This window comes from Protopterus annectens, chromosome 16.part0 (genome assembly GCF_019279795.1).
Source record: "Protopterus annectens isolate FY-2018-M chromosome 16.part0, PAN1.0, whole genome shotgun sequence".
In the NCBI taxonomy this organism is placed as follows: domain Eukaryota; kingdom Metazoa; phylum Chordata; order Ceratodontiformes; family Protopteridae; genus Protopterus; species Protopterus annectens.
The window spans coordinates 498,745,518-498,768,168 of NC_056750.1; positions in this window are offsets into that span (position 1 = coordinate 498,745,518).

Sequence of the window (22,651 nt, forward strand, 5' to 3'; positions counted from 1 at the left end):
AGCCTCCTTCTTGTGCAACTGCTGTAATACTTGCATGAATGGCATCTTTTCTTGGTTCTTCATAAATTTAACAATTGTGTCTAGCGTTCCATTCCAGTTATCAGAACAAACCAGCTAATTAATAAATGCACACACATCCTCTGATAGTCAGCTGGATTAGTGCATAGAAGAGAGAAAAAAATGAATGCACTTAGTCTCAAGAATCAAATGAATTAATATGGTTTAGTGTCTTTTAACTCTAAAACAGCTCTTCCCATTTCTCAGACAAAATATGCTTAGCAAGACAGATGATAACATTACTAGTGGAAGCACGCAACAGACAATAATGCAAGTCTTCTGTACATTTTTGCACCAAACAGCTTTTTCTTTTTAATCAGTTTGGGTCTTATTTATTCGTCTGTTTGTGTTATTAAGTAAAGAACTGATCCACAATGACCATTATTGGATTCAGCCTGAGCACATTGCCTGAATAAGTGATTTGCTCAGAGCCATAAAGTAGCTATGGAGGCAGAGGAATCAGACCCCAAACCCTTTAGTATAGTAAACAGGGCCTGGCCTCAGTACTTTGCTTTGATCACCAAATCAAGCACTGTCAGTAATGTGCCTTGTACTGGCATATCATGTGTATCTGTGTCATTGTAGTCAATCTAGTAACTTATTACCATTTGAGAAGCAAGATTCATTCCTCATCTTACCTCTCTCCATGTAGCTGGAATGAATTTCGTAACATATGAAAGTTTCTCTTGAATCACACCAGGCTGTACCTGCTATAATCAGGTACACAGTATAACCAGCATGCAGCATATACAAGGACAAATACTTCCTAATTTTCATTGTGGCACCATAGAATTCAAGGAATTACAGCTGAAGAGAAGACTCTGACCTTGTTGACCTGCAAAACAATGAGCCTATATGCCTCTCTGCTGTTCTTCCACAATTCGGACATCTAAAACTAAATGTTGCTTTGTTGCATTATCTTTCTGTTTCTATAAAAAAATATATACAAGACCATATCACTTTTTCCTATATCCAATGTCCTTTCATACTTTTAATTAACTTACCTAATCACATTCTGTAAATAGCTACCACAGGTTGCAGCAGTCAGTCTACCTGGGGAAATAAAACACTACTTTTATGCATTTTAGGATTACAATAAAAGTAAGGCATTTTTCTATTATGAGTATCACATAACAGTTTATCTTTCTCATTAGTTAAACATCTCAAATCAACTTTTGTAATTAATGAATCACTTGTGTATAAAGTACAGTTGTGTAACAGCAGAGGCATGAATTGCTCATTGCTGCAGTAGCTTTTAGGCTATATGGGCTGTGACCTGCCTGGGGCACAACAACCAGGTAGCTTCCGAAAGCTCTGGCTCCTCCCCACACCTTCACAGGGCTGCTGATTTGACATATCTTCAAATGGAATCAGCAGTCAAAGTGAAGTGCGCTATTTTAATCATTCTCACTGCTGCAGTAACCTACGGGCAGATTACCAAAGCTTATCCAATACTGTTAGGGCATCGATCCAAGAGCCCCTGGAGAATAGTCCTAGACAAGTCTGCCTTGGATCTAGAAAAGGAATACATCTTGTAATGCTTTGTAAAAATATGTACAGAGGACCCTGTAGCTGCCACTAGAATAATTTTAGAATGCACCTCTTTCCAATATACCACTGAAGAAGTCAAGGCTCTAGTAGTACGAGCCTTTTTACTGCTTGGAACTGTCCATCATGATGGAAACAACAAAAGACAATAGCTAAGGACAACCAGCTATGAATAGTCTGCTTTAATTCATAATCTTCCTTCGTTATCCTACCACCACAACCATCACCATCAATTTCTTTCTTCCCATTTTCTCCATGGGGTCAGGGTGTCATTTTAACTGTCACCATCTCTCTCAATTCAATGCCACATTCCTGCCTTCTTCGACAGTCATGCCAGACTGTCACAGATCTTCTCTCACACAATCTATCCAGCTCTCTGCTGGATAACCTTGTTTCCTCTTAACTTCTTCCTGTCCCAAATCATCTTCACTAGACTGTCTTCTGCTTTTCTGCACATGCGCCTGAACCACCATAATTTGTTCTTTTTTTTTTTTTTTATCTTTTCTACAATTGAAACTACTATGGCTTCTGTTCTTATGTCCTCATTTTTTCATCTGTCCCACAGTGTGCATCATACCACCCTTCTCAGACGCTGCATTTCTATCACCTCTAACTTTTTCATCTTTTCTGCCCTCACTGCCCAGGTTTCTGTACCATACAAGAATACTGGTCACACCATTGTTTTGTACACCTTACTTTTCTTTGGCATTCATCTGTCCATACACTATACCTGTTATATACAACACCTAACAATCTATGCCAGTTGGCTGCAGGCCCTCTGATTTTAGCTTTGAACTCTTCATTCAGACTTCCCTTCTCCTGAAACACCCCTCCCAGATATATTAGAAGCTGTTAACCTGTTCCACTATCTTCCATTCTATTCAATTTCTCACCTTCTTCTGATTTCTCCAATTTGCTATTATTACAACTGTCTTATATGTGACTTCCGCGGTGGTGCAGCAGTAGCACTGTTGCCTCACAGCAAGAGGTTCTCCCGTTCGATTCTCGGCTTGGGTTGGGAGTTCCTTCTGTGTGGAGTCTGCATGTTCTCCCCACGGTCGAGTGGGCACTCGAAAGACATGCGTTGAATGGGTGTGCCTTCGTTGAAGGCTGGGCATCGGGCTGGCAACTCGATACCATAAAAACCAACTGCCAATCATTAGCGGACCGGAGTTCCGCTGTGGCGACCCGTAACCGGGAAAAGCCGAAAGATAAACAACAACTGTCTTATATGTACTTAGTTTCATCCCATGTGCCCTCAGTTTTGTATTCCATTACCCTATCCTTTGCTGAAGTTCTTGCTCAGAGTTTGCCTATAATGTCACATCATCTACATACAGCAACTTTGCTGTTCTATACCTTCTGACCCGTTTCCTAATGTACACTGCCATCACCAGTATGAACAGCAGTGGACTCAGAACTGAACCCTGGTGCACAGCCATTACCACTGGGAACCCCTCTGTGAGACTGAACACTGTACGTGGGTCATTGGGTCCTTGTACATAGCTTGCACTAATTCTACCAATGTTTCTGGGAATTTGAACCACTGCAGTACTGCCCAAATCAGCTTTTTTGGGACCTTGCCATATGCTTTCTCTACATCTAGAAATGCCCAGTCGGACTCTTTCCTCAACTTTAGCTTCTTCCCAACTGTCTGTCTCACTGCAAACATCGGGTCAGTTGTGCTACATCCTGATCTGAATCCAAATATCTCATCATCCATCTTACTTTGTACTACTCTGTGTATCCATTTATCAATCATCATCTCCAGAAATTTCATGCAGTGTGACAGGAGTTTGATACCTCTGTACTGTCCAAAGTTGTGGATGTCCCCTTTGTTCTTGTACACTGACATGAGTATGCTTATTCTCCAGTTAACTGGGATATGCTTCTCTCCCCATACTGCTATGAGTACCCTCAGGAACCATTTCTCCCCTATCTCACTCAGCATCTTTATCATATCTGTTGTGACCTCATCTGAGCTTGCTGCTTTCTCTGACTTACTTTTCCTTAGTGCTGTTCTTACTTCTTCAAGGGTGGGCTCCTCCTCTTCTCTCATCATAGGCTATGTCTGGGGCAGTGCAGCTTCTGTGGGGTTTTCTTCATTCAGAAGTTGCTGAAAGTACTCCTTCCATCTGCCTTTGATGTCCTGCAGACTAGTGAGCAGGTTGTTACTGGTGTCCCTTTATGAAGGGTGCCTGACTATCTTCTTTATCTTTCTGTCTTTGCCTTACAACCTGAGTTTTTGTGCTATTCACGGAGTCACTTTCTAAAAGCTGGTAGAGGGTCTCTGATGCCCTCCTCTTTGCTATTGCAACTCCTTTCTTACCTTCTTTGCTAGTCAGCCAGTATTCCTTCGTAACCTGTGAAACACAAAGTGAAACCACTACAAAGCAAAGTAAAGACGTGTCAACCTGTTGAAAGTTGCAATCCTTTATTACATGAAGCGCTTTTCATTCGGTACAAATCCTCGAACTTCATCAGATAATTGGTAAAACATTTGAAACCATTTAAATACCTGTACAATACAGTCAGCTGATATCAAATTACTGCAGTTTAAAGGGCTATACTATTCGCTTAGGTTAAAAAAACTAAACGGGGTGGGTTGGTATTTATGGATCCAATTGATTATGAAAACAAAATGTAAGTATTATTACCCTCTGATTCATATAGTAAAGCATCGCTTAATGAATATAATCAAGCTAATCAAAGAATTAAAATATACATAAATGATCTATTCATCGAAGGGAGAATTGATCTAGACATATATAATTTCATGATCATGCCAGCACCTATAGCACCTACAATTTTTGGAGTGCCTAAAATACATAAAAATGTATCAGACCCACCCCTTAGACCCATCGTAGATGGCAGGAATTCTGCAACCTATGCATGTTCAAAGGTGATAGATATGATCTTAAAGAAGTATGTGATGAAAGAAATAGCAATATGTAAAGACTCGTGGTCATTTTTGCAGATGATAAATGAATTAGAATATGTTGATCAATGCAATTTTATCACAATCGATGTAAGAAACCTATATACCTCAATACCTCAAGATCTAGGTATTGAGTGGGTATCTATGAATCTTAAGGAAAAAGGTGCCTCGCCCACAGAAATAGCACTAATAGAAGAACTGTTGGACATTGTACTATCACATAATTATATTTACTTTAAGAACAACTTTTACCATCAAACAAAGGGAGTAGCCATGGGGTACCCATGTGGTTCAATTTTTGCTAATTTAGTAATGAACCACTGGGAATATAACTACATATTCAATAAAGATCATATTAACACACAAATAGCATACTTCATCCAATATTTGGATGACATATTCATACTGTTTAAAGGGAATAAGGAGCAAGCTAAACATTTGGTCGATTACTTCAATCAAACTACAGAATATTTGGAATTTACATATAACTATCATGAAAAAGAGATAGCATATTTGGATGTTCTTCTAGTTAAAAATAAATCTGCCAAGAAATATGAAGCAAAAATATACAGAAAGCCCTCATATTCTAATACTTTTCTACATTTTTCAAGTGGGCACCCCTTCCACCGGAAAAAATTGGTGGTAAAAGGACAACTTGTGAGGGCGGCACGAATGACCACCACAGAGGAAGATTTTATTGTAGAATATAATACATTAAGACAAATGTTCATTAGAAGGGCATATCCTAGTAGCCTATTAGTTGGGATTATAACTGAAGTGGTAAATAAAAGAAAGATTGGAATATATCAACCCATTTTGGGGAATAATAAGGAAAGTATAATTGAAGATTTAATTACATTGGTAGGAAACAATAATCCAGTAGATAACACATGTGAAAGAATAATAAATGAAGGAACTATTGTTCCAAATGTTAATTTCGTAATTACATTTACCATTGATTTTCAATATATAAGAAATATTGTGTGTAAAAACTGGAACATTATTACTCAAGATAGGGAACTATTGGAGAAATTAGGACCAGTTCCAAAATTTACAACAAGAAGAGATAGGAATTTCAAAAACATACTTGAAAATTTACAAAATGTGACGGTCAAAGGTAAGGGCATGCAACAATGTTATGCCTGCCCCTACTGTAAATATATTTATGTAGGAACATCAATAGATATTTTCAACAACCATAATAATAAAAAAGTATTGAGGTGTACGGGCAAATACAATTGCAATTCTAAAATGGTTGTATATCTAAGCCAAGTGCCTGTACTGCCCCAGTTTCTATGTGGGCAAAACAAAACGCAGACTGAGAGACAGAATATACGACCATATATATAGCATCAAAAAAGCCAATCAAGATAGTGCATTAGCAAAACACGTGCAGGAATACCCTAGCCATGAATTTAAATTCTGGATATTGGACCAAATGAAACCAAAAATAAGGGGTGGACCAACTGAAATTGAACTTGAAAAGTTGGAATTAATATGCAAATACGTTTAAATGCATATAATGACCCTGGACTAAATGATATGTGTTCAATTATGCCTATATTAAAAAATAAAAGTTTGTGTAGATAGCAATTTAAATAAATCGCTTGCAATTTGGAATAATTTAGATGTGCTGCTGCTTGAATAATATTAGTGAGATGGTCTGTAGGTATTCACATATATATTTTATGTATATTCTATTTATTAATCTTTATAACAGATGTAATTTATATCTCCTAATTTTATTAACTTTATTAGTTTTTAACCTGAATATGGGGACTGTTATATTAAATAGATTATGGGATCATTTTAATTTTTTAACCTAAGCGGATAGTATAGCCCTTTAAACTGCAGTAATTTGATATCAGCTGACTGTATTGTACAGGTATTTAAATGGCGTCAAATGTTTTACCAATTATCTGATGAAGTTCGAGGATTTGTACCGAACGAAAAGCGCTTCATGTAATAAAGGATTTTAACTTTCAGAAGGTTGCCACGTCTTTACTTTGATTCCTTCATAACCTGGTCCATCTTTGCTGTCTTCCACTTTTTCCTGTACTCTTTCTTTTGATAACTTCCTCAACTTCTGAATTCCACCACCAGCTTTACTTATTACCTTATTTCCATATCTGGATCAGCCACAAATCTCTTCAGTAGTCCTCACACATGCTGTTTTGAGGCACTGACATTTTTCTTCAACTTTTCTTTATCTCAGCCTACGAAACAAATAGCCAGTTTGCTTTTCTAAAGGACTTTGTTTTTGTCATGATACTACTTGAGCAGTCTATGCACCTCCTGAATACATAGAATCCTTGCTCCCTGGTTCTGAGGATCTGGTAGAACGTGGGGAGATTGTGGCTTGATGCAAAATGAACTGAAACTACGTTGGGCACGAATAAGGGATTTTTTACTTAATAAAAAGCAACAAATTTTTCTTTCAGCTGCTCCCAATAGGGGTCACCACAATGGATCATCCATTTTCATTTCTTCCTGTCCTCTGCATCTTGCTCTGTCACACCAACCACCTGCATGTCCTCTCTCACCACATCCATAAACCTTATTTTATGCCTTCCTCTGTTCCTCTTACCTAGCAGCTCCGTCCTTCACATCCTTTTCCCAATATACTCAGCATCCCTCCTCAGCACATGTCCAAACCAACGCAAGCAGGCTGACCTTTTAATGTACTAATTTCTAATCCTGTCCATCCTTGTTACACCCAATGCAAATCTTAACATCCATAACTCTGCCAACTCCAGCTCCGATTCCTGTCTTTTCATCAGTGCCACCATCTCCAACTCATATAGCATAGCTGCGCTCATTACCATCTTGTAGACCTTCCCTTTCACCCCTGACACTCTTCTCCACCCACCTTGCCTGCACTCTCTACTTCACCTCTCTTCCACACTCACCATTACTCTGAACTGATGATCCCAAGTACTTAAACTCATCCACCTTTGCCAACTCTACTCCCTGCATCCTCACCATTCCTCCGTCCTCCATCTTATTCACACACATATATTCTGTCTTAGTCTCTAGAGCATATCTCCACCTCTCCAGGGTCTCATCAACTTGTTTCCTACTCTCACTTCAAATCACAATGTCATCCGTAAACATCATAGTGCACAGGGACTCCTGCCTGATCTCATCTGTCAACCTCTCCACCACCATTGCAAAGAAACAGCTCAGAGCTGATCCTTGATGTAATCCCACCTCCACCTTGAATGCATCTGTCACTCCTACCCCAGAACTCACCACTGTCACACTGCCCACGTACATATCCTGTACCACTCTTACATACTTCTCTGCCACTCCTGACTTCCTCATATAATATCAACTCCTCTCTAGGCAGCCATTCTTATGCTTTCTCTAAGTCTACAAAGACACAATGCAGCAACTCCTGATGTTCTTTATACTTCTCCATCAACACCCTCAGAGTAAACATCGCATCTGTAGTGCTCTTTCTTGGCATGAAACTGTACCGCTGCTCACTGATCACCTCCCTTCTTAACCTAGCCTCCACTACTCTTTTCCATAAACTTCATGCTGTGGCTAACCAGTTTACAGCTCTGCACATCACCCTTATTCTTAAAAATGGGTACCAATACACTTCTCCACTCCTCAGGCATCCTCTCACTTTACAAGATTTTGTTCTTAAGACCCTAGACCCTAGCTCTAAAAAAAACAGATAGGCCTCAGCCACCATGACAACTTGCAACTCAGATACTCCTCTTGCAAATGTCAAAGCAATGAGAACAGCTTTCCTTGTAATGAACCTTAACTCTGTTTGATGAGCAGGTTCATATCGTGACATGGTTAACTTTTCTCACAAAGTTAAGATCCCAATAAGGAGAAACTCTTTACAAGGAGGGGTCTCAGATGTAAAATTTCCTTCAGAAACTGTTTCACTAAAACAGGGAAGTGGAGGATCCATGGGTAGACATACTGAAAACGTCACAAGAGATACTTTGATAGAGAAATAACAGAGGCCCGATGATAACTTGCACAGATATTTAAGTGTCAGCAGTACATAATCCCTAATGGGACCCTTGTTTATTGACTAGACACCAACTAGAAAATCTTTTCCACTTGCCAATTTAACATATCCTAGCAGCAGGTTTTCTTGTCTCCTTTAATTCCTGATGCACATTCCCATGAAAGAGGTGGCTAAAAGGAATCAGAACTGAACCATTCAGGAAGGTAGTTGAAGATTTTGAGACTGGGGTGTATCAAACCTCCCTTGTCTTGTGCAAGTAGGCCCAGTTTCAGTGAAAGCTTGCAGTAATTGATCTTAGCCATTTCCGTAAGATGGGGGGAACCAACGTTGTCTGGGCCAAAAGGGATTCAAGTGTTACCTTAGATAACAATGGAAAGGCATTCTCAACCACAGGAAAATGTTTTGTAGGCTTGTTTGCAAGGGGTAATGGAACAGAATTCAGTTGTCTGTTTTGAAAGGAGGCAAACCGATCTAGTTGAGGCGTTTCTCATAACTGGATAAAGTCCTGCAAGACTCCCTCATTCAATTTCCATTTGTGAGGGTCTGTCCTGGTCCTTTTCAGCTTGTCTGCCATTGTTTTATTCTGACAGAAGATGCTTGGAGGATTAAGGAGTGCTGAAGAGCTACCTCCCAAGCCATCATAGCCAACCTGTACAGAGGGTACAACCTGGTGCCTCCTATTTGTTTATATCCCACATCACTATTGTGTTATCTTTAATCACCTGAAGAGGTCTGGGGACCATAGTGAAGAAGTGATTTTAAGGCATGGATCAAAGCCAATATCTCTTTGATATTTATGTTTTTTGATCTGTCTGATGACCTCATCAGGCTTTCCAACTTTGCCCTATAGAAATTGCTCCACAAGCAAAATCTGAGGCACCTGAGGTTACAGGTTCGCTTGGACCTTGGGGAGAAAAGGAGTGACCTGGAATTGCTTTTGTCTGTAGTCTCCATTAATGCAGTTCCTTTTTGACCAAGTCCAACACTGGAATCTGACATTCCATAGGATGTAAATGTTGCGTCCGTGTTTTTTAGAAACTATTGAATCTTTCTCATATGTTACAATGTAAGAGGAATCATAGAAGCCATGAATCTTAGGATCTTAAGGTGCTCCCCCTGGCTAAAGTCTGAGACGTACTGTAGATGCTCAGGAAAGTTTCTAGATGAACATCAACCTTCTCCTGTGTCAAAAAACTTTTTGCTGGGAAGTGTCTGTAAGACATCCATGAAAGGCAATATTGTGTGACAGGGTCAAGGAGGATTTCTGAACATTTATTTGGAATCTCAGACTAGTTAGAAGAGAAGAAACCCCTACTATTGGCTCTTGACATATAGGAAAATACTCCGCAAAGATGAGCAAGTCATCTAAATAAGGAAATATACGAGTTACATTCCATCTGCAATGAGACACTTTGCAAACACCCTTGGAACTGTAGATAATCCAATGGATAATACAGAGAACTGGTAATGTGACCCAGACACAGAAAATCTGAAAATGCTCCTAAAGCCTGTGGTTATGGGAAAGGATGATATGCATCTTTGAATTTAATGTTACCATAAAACTCCCTTGGGGGAAACAGTAGTAACAGATCCTGAAGGGTTAATCTCTTCAATTTTGGTACTTTCGCATACATGTGTAAAAAGGAAAGATCTAGAAGTCACTATCTTTGATACCAAAAACATTCCGGAACAGAAGTCTTTGCCTCTTTGATTTAATGACACTGGTTCTATGACTACTAGCATGAGTAAGTGCTGAAGAACCAGAGAAAAAGATTTGTTTGGTTTAGAGGATGGGGGGGAACTCCAGTGAAAGGAGGCATTTGCATCCAGTGCCAACTGCATCCCTGCTGTACCACTTTTAACACCCAAGAGTCTGAAACCATCTGTTGCCAAAGGGGATTGTACAGAACAAGTTTCTGTGGCAGATTCAGAGAGATGGGGGGCAGGAGGGAGAAAGAATGCTGGTATATTCATTCTGAAGTACTAGATGTTATAACTTCTTTTTTTCTGGATGCAATGCCCTTACTTGTGAGATGAACAATACAGAATGCCATTTTTACCACTGTGGAGACATGGTGATCAAAGGTAAGGTTGCTGTCAACCTGTGTGCCCAGGTCTCTCACCACTGTGTGCTTAAGGTGTTGTTACCAAAAGGGATGATAATACATTTTTTGCACTGAGTTTAAGGCCATAACTTTGGCACCAATCATTTGTTTGTGTAAGACCATCTTGCAGGATGTTGACCTCATTTGGAGATTCTATGACCACTCCCAGTTTGCAGTCATAAGGAAACTTTGTCAGCCACAGACCTTTAGTTTTAGCTTGTACTTCAGAGAAAGAGACTCCAAACAGTAGAGGTCCCAGGACTGATCCCTGTGGAACACCACTGGTTACAGGTCTGCTGTTGGAGGTGGATTCCCCTTTTGGGAGCCAGTTAGCGACACATCTAATGATATAACAGTTGATACCTAGCTGGGTGAGTGCGTCAATGATGCCTAAGAGGAGGATAGTGTCAAAAGCCTTGGCTAAGTCTAGGTCAGTTGTATGCACAGATTTCCCCTCGTCCATGGCCTTGGTGACTGTCTTGAAGAAGTCCACCACATTTAACAGGCATGATCTTTTGAAAAATCCAAACTGAGTAGGGTCAAGTGTTTGGAGATTATCTATATCTTTGTTGATAAGGTCCATGATGATTCATTCCCTGGCCTTGCAGATAAGGCTAGTTGGGATAATAGGTCTATAGTTCCCAGGTTCAGTGGAAGCACCACCTTTGTGCAAGGGGATAACAGTGTCAGTTTTCCATTCAGCTGGGACAAAGCCAGTGTTTAAACTATGATTGAACAGAGTACCAGTGGTGTTGCTAATTCTTGTCTGAGCCCATGTAGGACGCAACCTGGGATGTTATCAGGTCCCATAGATGCTGTGTTTTTGGCCTTGGAGAGGGCGTTTAAGAGCTGCTCTTTAGAGATACAAGGCAGAGGACACATGGTAGGGATGTCATGGCGTACGTGTGGTAGGGACAGGGGAGTGAAGTTTTCATAGAACCTGTCGGTTAACAGATGTAACTAAATAACATCTTATGATTGTCCTTAATTGAGGAAACTAATTTGGATTTGTTGTTTTCTTTGGAGGACTTCACAAGAAGTCTCATCTGCTTGTTTAAGCTGAAGAGGGAGTGTTTCCAGTTTAGGGCTTGCTCCCTCTTACTCTTAGGCAGCAATTTCTTCCTTGTATTGTAATGCCTGTTAATGGCAGCTGTCCAATAGGCAGGTTTCCTCTTCCTTGAGGAGCTTGTTTGGTCCTATTAGCACAGCTGAGTCAATGTAGTTATACAGGTGTTTGTATAAAGCATTGGTGTAGAACTCAGCATAGTTGCCAGTTCCATCTGAGCGGGGAGGTGCAGTAACCTGTAAGAGGTTACAATCTGGAGAAGTTTTTTTAGTTTAGTTGCTGCTGTGTAGAGGGGGGTCAGGTGTGATAGTTACTTTGAATGCGACTGATTTATAGTCAGACCTCACTAGAGAAGACCTCACAGTGGGGGTGCTACAGCAGTCCCCCATATTGAAAAGCACCAGATCCAGGATGCTGGCACCCTTTTGTGGGGGTGTCAACCAGCTGGTCCAGGGCATTGGCGTTAAAGTCGAGGATTCAGGTCCGAAGTGGGAAAACAAATGTTTGTTAGTTTTATAAACTTTGTAAAGTGCATTTGTCTTTTTGGCAACTGAAGGCTGAGAGTCAGGACTATTACAGGCTTACAGGCAGCACTTAATACATCCTCCAAGGTTGGCACACTATCAGGATGGGAATGGAATGAGGAATATCTACTTGTAACATACAATATCTCCTCAGTTCATGGGGGACCATCCACCTATTCCCATAAAAACACCTGATTCATCCTGGCTGTTGTCTGAGAAAATGAAAATTCCTCCAAAGGGGTGTTGAGGGCCATGTTTCCTCTGAATCAGATACTTGATCTTGGGAATCTGCAGGAGAAGTCATCCTGTCTCTGTCCATGCCAGAATCTTCTGACATGTTTTCCTCAGAAATATCTCTGCTAATATTATTCTCAGATAAGGATTTCTCAGCATCAGATTAACATACAATATCTCCTCAGTTCATGGGGGACATCCACCTATTCCCATAAAAACACCTCATTCATCCTGGCTGTTGTCTGAGAAAAAGAAAATTCCTCCAAAGGGGTGTTGAGGGCCATGTTTCCTCTGAATCAGATACTTGATCTTGGGAATCTGCAGAAGTCATTATGTCTCTGTCCATGTTAGAATCTTCTGACATGTTTTCCTCAGGAATCTCTCTGCTAACATTATTCTCAGATAAGGATTTCTCAGCATCAGATTAACAGCCTATAATAAATGGCTGGCTAAGGTTAGAACATCATCTTTTCTAACAGACACCATGTCTTCAGATGAGCAAAGTTTAACTTTTGGTTTTGTTTTTATAGGAAAAGAAGTCAATGATTCGGAGAAGGCACGTCTGCCCAGTCTGGAGGTCTCTTTCCCCAACTACTACTAATATCGTCTTCCAGTGTGTCTCCCTGACACAGAGAAGATGGTTTTCCCATGCCTATTTCATAGACTGGAACAGCTGGAATGGACATGGATGAAAGTACTACACCAGAAGATGGAGAGGTGTGCGATTGGTTTGAAGAATGACAAATGGCCACCACAGATTTACCCACTATCTGCAGAGGTGTTTAGCGAGCCTGCAGTGTCAGAAAGAGCTCTTTGGTAAGTTGCTTTTTGTTTCTAAATAAAGGAAGAGACAGAACGCCTGGAGCAAGGTAATTATCCATACTATAACCAAGGAGGATGTCTCAAAGGTGGAATACATTGCTGGAACAAGTTAGTCAAAAGGTAAGTTGTCAAAAAGTGTTCACAACCAGCAGACGTATGCTTACATACACAGTCTTTTGCCAGAGTAATTCATAAGCTGTGCAGTAAAATCCTGCAGAAACCCTTTTTTTTTTGCTAAAAACTTAGTCTGAAATAAAAAATGGCAGGTATTTTTCACAAAATTTCCACAAGCATTAACTTACACCGTAATAATCCCTGCCATATAAAATACCTCACATCTCTAAACTTTTACTTAAATAAGCAGCACATTTTATCTCAAAAATACCCCCCAAATAATTTAGACATAAAAACAAATAAACCAAAGAATACCCAGCTTCTTAAAGTGGAAATATTGCTTAAAGCCATATTTGAACATACATTTTTCCCCATAAAAGGGCAATATATCTGTGAGGAAGGGTTCCCCACTAGGGACTTATTTGCCAGAAATGAAATTGAAAGCCAGCTGCTGCTGCTGTGAAGCCTCTGAGCTGCTTACTCACAAGGTGGCAAGACAGTACAGAAGAAAGCTTCACTCTGACTGCTGAATTCTCTTCATAGGGCTGTAGAAATTAGCAGTCAGAGTGATGGTGTGGGATGGAGTCAGAACTTTTGGAGGCTGTACAATTGTTGATTAGAGGCTATTACATCAGTGGGAATGATGAATATTAACTTCTGTTACATCTCTAAGTCATTTGATCTTGTAAGTGAATATTTCACACTTTTCTTCATATTATTCAGAGGAACCACATTCTGACCTTTGTCAAGCAGTACATTTAGTTGGTATCAGATGTACAAACATATGAGTAAGTTGAGGGAAAGATGCCCTACGTGTTATATTGGGCATGATTAAGCAAGGCTTTGTAAATCTTCCATCCTGACTCTGCCCACTCCACATACTTGTTCCATTCCCTTTAAAAACATCACTTAAGCTTTTTAAACCATTGTAGTATAAAGTTCAGTAGATTAGTCCTCATAATTCACTGCTAAATCTTCTTCCTTCAATCTAAGAGTCATTTGCTTCTCCCAGCCTTTGCATGCGGACTGTGTGTGTCCAGATTATACCCTCATCCTTTTTCTCTTTCAGGTTAACACATCCCCTAATCATTTAATCAGCGTCTTCCCATTAATGTGGATCATATCCACCACAAGCCCAGTATCCTTCTAACGATAGGGTCTATAGATCCTGCACAAAGCTGGGACATCTACAGACCCAGGAAACAAGAGACCCATAAATCTCACTATTCTTACATGCAAAGCCATGGAAAGAATTATCACGGAAATGATCGATGATGACATAGGAAACCTCCAGACACTGGACCCAAGCCAATTTGGTTTCATCAAGGGCACAAGTGGAGTCCCTCAGTGGTTGGTCCTGTGACCGCTCCTTTGTGGCATTTACTTTTCTGAATTCAAGGCCAATGTCAATGGCCTCTAACTAAATTTCAAGATGACTGCAAACTAGGAGATGTCATTGAATCACCCACTGCAACAAATGTTCTCCAGGAAGGGCTGACACAAACAAATAACTGGTGTCAGAGCCATGGACTAAAACTAAAGACCAAGAAATGCATAACAGTATCCTTCTGGAAGTCATCCACCCCTGGAAACCATCATATTGACAACACACCCCTAAGAGCTGACCCAGTAATCAGTGACTTGGGAACACACACAAACAGTAATCTAGCCTTTGACCATCACATGCCTACAGTAGTGAGGAAATCATTCTATACTGTGCAACTTACAATCAAAGGTATGAAACCTAGGTCCAAGGAGGTCATTGTTCCACTGTAATTGGAATTCATCAGATCTATCATTGAGTATAATGTCCCCTTTGGTGTGTAGCTAAGCAGGCATATCCTACAATCGGAATGCCCACATAGGTTCCTGACTAAAAGAATATAGGGTGTAAGTAACATGCCCTATGCAAACGACCTAAAGGCTCTAACCCTAATTCTGATCCTACAGGCTATTGAGGGGAGATCTATGCCTGGCATGCAAGGCCTTTGCAGACCCCACACTAATGGACATCCTGAATATCCACAAAACAAACAGCACCAGAATTACTCATTCTAAAGACTTAAATTTTGCCTGTGATAGAAATACGACCTGCTGGAGAAACTGGTATGTATTGCCAGAGACTACCCCTTCTCTGGGACAGGCTCCTCATTCATGTGAAGCAGATTTCCACCCTAACCCAATTCAATTATAACTTGGACAATTGGATGGGGAACAGGAACTTCATCCCTGGTTTGGCACCTATGTCTCTAATGGACACAGACAGCCTGTATATGGCTAATCTCCCAGGCCCCTGTTTGTAAATGTTTCATCTCTCAGGCTCCTCCTTGCACTTATCAAGGTACCAGACTTATCAGATTTAGGATGCATGGTCAGCCTTAAAAAGCCCCTTGTAGTCATTAGCCTAGTGCACGCTTATGAAATCAATATGCCAAATTATAGCAGATCACAGCCCACTGTAGTACAAGAAAAACTTCAGACATTTTACTGAAGGACAATAAGGGAGGTTCATCATCAATGTGTGACGACATGGCATTCTAAAGTTTTGGGCATGATATACTAAAGGCTTAAGACGTTCATCTTAGTTGCCGAAAAGGCATTAATGTTTATGTTTGGGAACTGGTTGAATTTTGGAATACGTTTAGTTTATCACTGTGAAGCAATGTCTAAGACATAACCTTTAACATTAAAATGGCAAGAAATCTGTTCCTTGATATTCTGACAGAAGGGTCTATATTAGAACACTGAACATTCAAAATTTCAAGTGTTCTAATATCGAACCCTATGAATCAAAAATTTAAAACATTGAGCATTCAGAACAGCAAATTTTTTCCTAGGGAAACAATTTGCTGTTCCAAAACACATACACACAACACAAGCACACCAAACAAACAGCAATCCACACACATGCACACAACACAAGCACACCAAACAAACAGCAATCCACACACATGCACCTAAACTCTTACACGTAAACCTACATTAAACTATACATACACCACTAACTATCCATTTACCTTAACCCAAACCCTAAGGTCCATCCCTATCACACAGTCACCTCACCCATGCCCTAACCCTAACTCACCTACCCCACCCTAACCCTCACGTCCACACAATCGCACACTTACCTGAACCCGACCCATAACTTTTCACCACAGTAATGAAAATACCGAAGCAACAGAAATGGACAACCAAATTCTTTCCCTAGGAAAAAATGTGGTTTTCTGTTTCTTTGATATGTTCAGCGTTTGCTGAAAACGGGTCGATATTAGAACACACTAAATTTTGAACGGTGTTCTAATATAGACCCTGACAGCACACTGGATCAAGATTCCACTTTGCTGAGTTTACACCCTTGAGATCACAAAAGAAATGGCTCCTCAGAATTTTTTTACATATCTCTGTCACAGTATCGTGAGAGCTTTACTCCTCATAGTCTGCCAGTGGATATAAACCTCCTCCAGAACTGCATCATTTCTGGAGAAGGGCAACAAAGTCAGTGAAATGAGAGTTCAAAAAGAGTGACTTCAATATTCACCACAGTACCCATGTCAGTAATGTAGTGAGCTTGCAGATCAATATTAATTATAGACCATTTAAAAATAGCTATGGAATGGGGCTAACTGATAGGCTAAACAGGGACTTTTAAAGGTGGCAAACTACAACTACCACCACAAAAATGATTCACTGAGCTGACAGTTCAATCCACTTGAACATTCTGCCACTAAGACAGTGGCAGCACATTCATGAAATTACAATAAAAAAATATAATTCTGGTATGCTCCATTAAAACTGTACTATAATCACCTGGTGACACAGTATCAATGGTATGAACCATGGACTCTCATTAAATATTGACATTTTTTTCAGCAGGTGCCAATCAACACAGGTTGTCCATTTTTCTTGCATAAGAAATTAATAAATAATCAGAATTTCTGAAGGTTTTAGTCCCAACAACACAGTATTTGAGTTATCTGTGGGTATTCAGAGTATGAAGAATCCTTTCTCCCTAATTTTTGGGATGTTTAAAGAGAGTGAGATGGATAGCTTGGCTTAAAATAAGCTTGGATACAACTTTAGGCATAACTGAAGGATAATTTCCTAAGGTCGCTCCACTATTACAGTTTGCAAGTCAAACCATCTTCATTAGAAGCATAGCTGGTTTAACTAGTGTCATGTGCTAGTACCATAAACTATGCCCCATCCCTCAGCTCTTCAAGTGAAGAGCAAAAAGATTTCTGCAAAACTGCAGGATGCCAACTGCCTGGCTTGCTGCAGAAGACAGTACTCAGTCCACAGAAACTCTGCCCCCAGTTTGAAGAGCTAACCATCCAGGTGGTGTGATGCAACAACCCCCCCCCCCCCAGCCTATCAGGTCCTATTTCTGCACCATGGCCTCAAACTTCTTTGTTCATATTTTAGTAAAAAAGCCAGGCTGCAATAAAGAGCAACTGTGATTGCCCAGTTGCTCCCCCAAATACTCTGCACCTGACTCAGTTGCTCCCTTCACCCTTGCCCCTTGCTATGCTACTCCTCTTCTTGCAGAAGTCAGAGCAATCAGCAAAACTTTTTTCCATGTTAAGAACATCAAATCAGCCCGATGAGCTGGTTCAAATGGAGCAAGAGTTAATTTCTCCAAATCAAAATTAAGATACCAAAGGAGCCACCTTTTTAGGTAGATGAAGAACCCCTTTAAAAAAAATTTTGACATGGGAATGCATTAATAAAGGGTATCCATAGGCAGACATGGTGACATTGTGAAGAAATTAACCTTAACAGAGAAGGAAATGTCAGAGAATGTTAACTCACACAAATATTGTATAACCAGAGAAATACTAGCCTTAAAAGGGTCCTGGTTCTTATCTTGGCACCAGCCAGAAAATCTTTTCCGTTTACTAATAGATGCAGCCAGTTTCTTTGCCTCCGTTAATATCTGCTGCATGTCCTCAGAAAATAGGTGCCTAAAAGACATTAAGACTCAATCATCCAGGCAGTTTGCTGAAATTGTTTTACGATGAGTGCATCAAACAATCCATGTCGTGGGTGAGTACATCCAGTCTGTGTGGAAACTTGTGGTAAATGCCATTTCCAAAGGAAGGGGGAATCACTATTGCCTGGGCCAGGAGGAATTCACCACAGTGATCTTTGGAATGTCCTTCTGAATCTTAAAAATGATCCTGGATATTAGTAGAAAGTCATACAGTAACATTCTTGTCCAAGTAAATGGAAATGGATCTGTTTTCCAGGCTTGCATGCAAGAAATCCTGGAGCAGAATTTTACCAGGTATTTCCCATGGCTGGATCAAATCCTAGAAGATTCCGGATTCCATTTCCTTTGATGAGGGTCTGTCCTGGTCCTGTTTTACTAGGACAGGATGTAAGATGCCTATAGGGTGAGATTGTGTTAAATTGCTATATCCCAGGCTACCATGGCAAATCTGCACAGAGGGTAAAATCAGGAGCACACCAGTTTGTTTGCATACCACATCACAGTACTAATGACTGTAATCACTTATAATCCCCAAGGGTCTAAAGATAATTGAAAGAGTTGAGAGCATTTATGACTGCCAACATCTCATGTTTATATGGTTTGCTCTGTCTTTTTTGTTCCAAAGATGCTGCAGTTTTATTACCAGAGACACTCCCCACGCAAAGTCTCTGGCATCTGTAGTTAAAAACCTTCTTATAGCTGGAAGGGAAAATGGGAGACATGGATTCAGATGAAGCTGATCTTTCCAACAAAACAGTTTCCTTTTTGCAAATCTCAAAATTAGAATCTGGAATCTCATGGGATGCTGATTTTGGGACCATACAGATTGTAAGTAGCATACTGAATTTTTCTCATGTAGAGTCTCGCTAAAGAAATCATCACAATCATGGATACCATGAATCTCAGTATTTTGATAAATTCCCTTGCTGAAATCCTGGAGTTAGTCAAAAAACTCAAGGAATGTTCTAGATGGAGATTAACTTTTTCCTTTGGAAGACAAGCTCTGAACTGAAGTATCTGGGAGACACGTCCAAAAAGCAATCTTATGGGAAGGTGTCAGACAAGACTTTTTCAAGTTTTCCCTAGATCACCAAAATTTGTGCAAGACATCCCTTATCCAGGTATGAGATTCCTGACACTTTGAAAAATACTCTGCAAAGATAAACAAATCATTTAAATAAGGATAAAACTGGATACCTTGCAGTCTGCACTAGGCTATTCCACTTGCTGGACACTTTGCAAATACCCTTGGAGCGGTGGGTAGACCACAGGTTAATGCAGAGAACTAATAATGCGATCCAAATATCTAAAATCTGGGTCTATAACAATGCGAATATATGCATCTTTTATATCTAAGGTTACTAGAAAATGCAATGGGGTATAAGGGAAAATAAGTTGTAAAGTGATATTTTGAATTTGGGCACTATCAAACAGGTACAGAAAAAGAAAGAGACAGAACTGGTCTTCAAGAAGCTTCTTTCCTTGACACCAGAAAAATCCTTGAATAAACCTTCCTTCTAACTGAGGTGGAGGAAGAGCTCCTAGCAATCCCTGGGATTACATATGCTGAATGGCAGAAGGGGAAAGAAAAGTTTGGTCTGCCATATGCAGGGGTAAGCCCTCAAAAAAGGAGGAGAGACTCTTTCTGCCATCTCTAACCTCATCTGTCTGAAACTTTCTGTTGCCAAAGGGAGAAATGGAGGTGCTGTCTTTCTGGGAGGATTGAGGGATTGCCTTTGTGGGAGGGATATCTTGCAAAAAGTCATTCAGATTGTTTAGACTGTTCATTGTTCTGGGAGTGCCTACTTTCTTTGTGGAATCTCCTTGCCATTGGTTTTAAACACTTGTTTACCAGAAGACTGATGGGACTGTTGATTTTGCTTTTTAAGTTTACAGGGAGCATTAAATACCTTGGAGAAGGAACCATGAAAAATCTGAGTGACCCCTTGATTCAGCATACTTCTCTCATCATACTTTTTAAGTACCTTTGCAGCTGAAGGTCCAAACACTAAGTCTCTATACAAGGAAGAATACAACATAGTTTTTCACATTTTCTGGGAGATTTTGAGACTGCAACAAAGCAAACCTCCTCCTAACAGTTCCAGTGGCAGCAGTCCTGAAATATTATATGCATATAACAGTGGGTAGCCATTTGAGAAACAGAAACAACCATATTGCACACAGCATATGTCTTTTCAGAAGAGGAAACAGATACCAGTGTATTCCTCACATTCTCAAAAGAAGCTACATAAGCATTAACATATAAGTTTGACAGTCGAGAATCCTAAAAAATATGTTGCCAAACAATACACTTTTTTCCTAAATCTATCAAAAGCCTTCCCACCCTTGTCAGAGGGAGAGGGATTAATATTATTAACCAAATGTTTAATTGCAAATGAGTACACTAAAGCAATAGCTGCTGGGTCTGATCTGGGATGACTATAAAAACATGAAATACAAACTTTTACATTCTATCTGATTTCTTTGGGGCAGTAGGCTGTCTGTCAGGCAGATTACAGGCTGTGAAAAACATTTTTTGAAAGCTGAAAGAACAAGAGGAACTGCAGTGGCTTCTAGAATATTCACTTGTAATAAATAGTAATACTTTTAGGGACTGAGAATCAGTGTTTTCCCACTGAAACAATTGATTCATTCTGAAAAAAATTTCAGAGAAAGGGAGTACTTCAGAAAGACTGGCCAAAATCCATAGTCTCCTCAGAATCTGAATCAGAAACACAGGGGAAAAAACAGTATCTGTCTCTTCACAATCATGCTGATGTTCACAATCTTGAATCTCTTCACAAAATGAAGAATTTTTTTTCCTTTTGTTAGAAAAAATAAATCCTTGGCTAAGCCCAATACATCACTCCTGTCCAGAGTAACTGAGACTGAAAAGATGCGTCTTAAGTTTTTGTTTCTTTTTGACAGGAATTCTGAACAAACAATCCCATTTTTGTTAGGAAAAACCTTGGTAGAGATAGGCATAGCTTTCTGGCTAGCCAGAGTGACATTGTCTGCTTCTCCTCCCAGCACCAATAACAGTGACTCTCCTCCTTTGCCTGCCAAAGCAGTAGTACTTGGCAAATCAACCAAGTTGTAAAAAAGTAATTTTCCCCCATTGAAACACAGTACAACAAAACAAGTTAAACACTTAACCCAGCCTCCATGAGTAAAATAACAGAAAAATCATTTAAAATTAGTTTTAACAACTTTCTACCACAAAAGTAAAAAAGTGACACTCCTTTTAAAAGTCACATAACAGTCATTAAAAGCACCTTTGTCAGTTTTAAAAAGTACATTTTCTATCAAAAAGAAAAATGGAATTTTTTTTCCCTGAAGGGAACTTATCTGCCTGGCACTAGAACAGCATTAGCAGACCATTGGTTCTTAAAAGCCCACAAGAGAAGCACTCTGGTGGCAGGAAAGCTTTGAAGTGTTTGGCACCAAAAACCTGACTTTTTAGTCAGCTCAGCTCTAAGTGACTAACAGTTTAAGCACATGGAAGGTACTTAAAAGCTTAGATATCACTCATATAGCTAAGCCTACTGCAGCAGTGATCAAATGAAGGACATATGAGGAGTGGGTAAGTCATTCCATGGTAAAGCCAATAAATAAGCCTGAAATCCAGGTATTAACAGCAACAGTTGACAAAAAAGAAGATCAAAAAGTAGTGATTTCCACAGAAAATACTGTGAATAGGAAACATTCACTTATTCCAGCCTCAACTCATTTTCATAAAAAAATTCACAGAAAACAAAATTAAGGTATATTTTTAGCAACTTCTTACAGTAAAGTAAAGAGTAGAACTGGAGTTTAACTGATTGAAACATTATGTGACAGTCCAATAAACGTAACACTTCTAAGAGCAAATAACTTATTTTACAGAAAAAAGCAATGTGTCTGTTATAAAATAAAATGGGGAAGGTTTTTTTTCCTGAAGAGAACTTAAGTCCAAAAGTGGAGTGCTGTTTGGTGACAGTAAAGCACTGAAGGGCTTTATGCCCAAATAATTGATTTTGTACAGCTCTGTTCAAGCTGTCAACAGTATGGGCATGTGGAAGGTTCCCTTAGGCTTTGGAAACTGGTCAGTTGAATATCCTGTGCAGGATATAATCCATAAAGTTAAGGCTACTACAGCAGTAATCAAATGATGAACATTCAGTGTTGTATGGTCCAAAAGTGAGTCACCAGAAGCATCCCTGGTAAGCCCATTCTGATCTTTAGAAGGACTTTGGTAATACTGAGAAAGGTATTAAAAA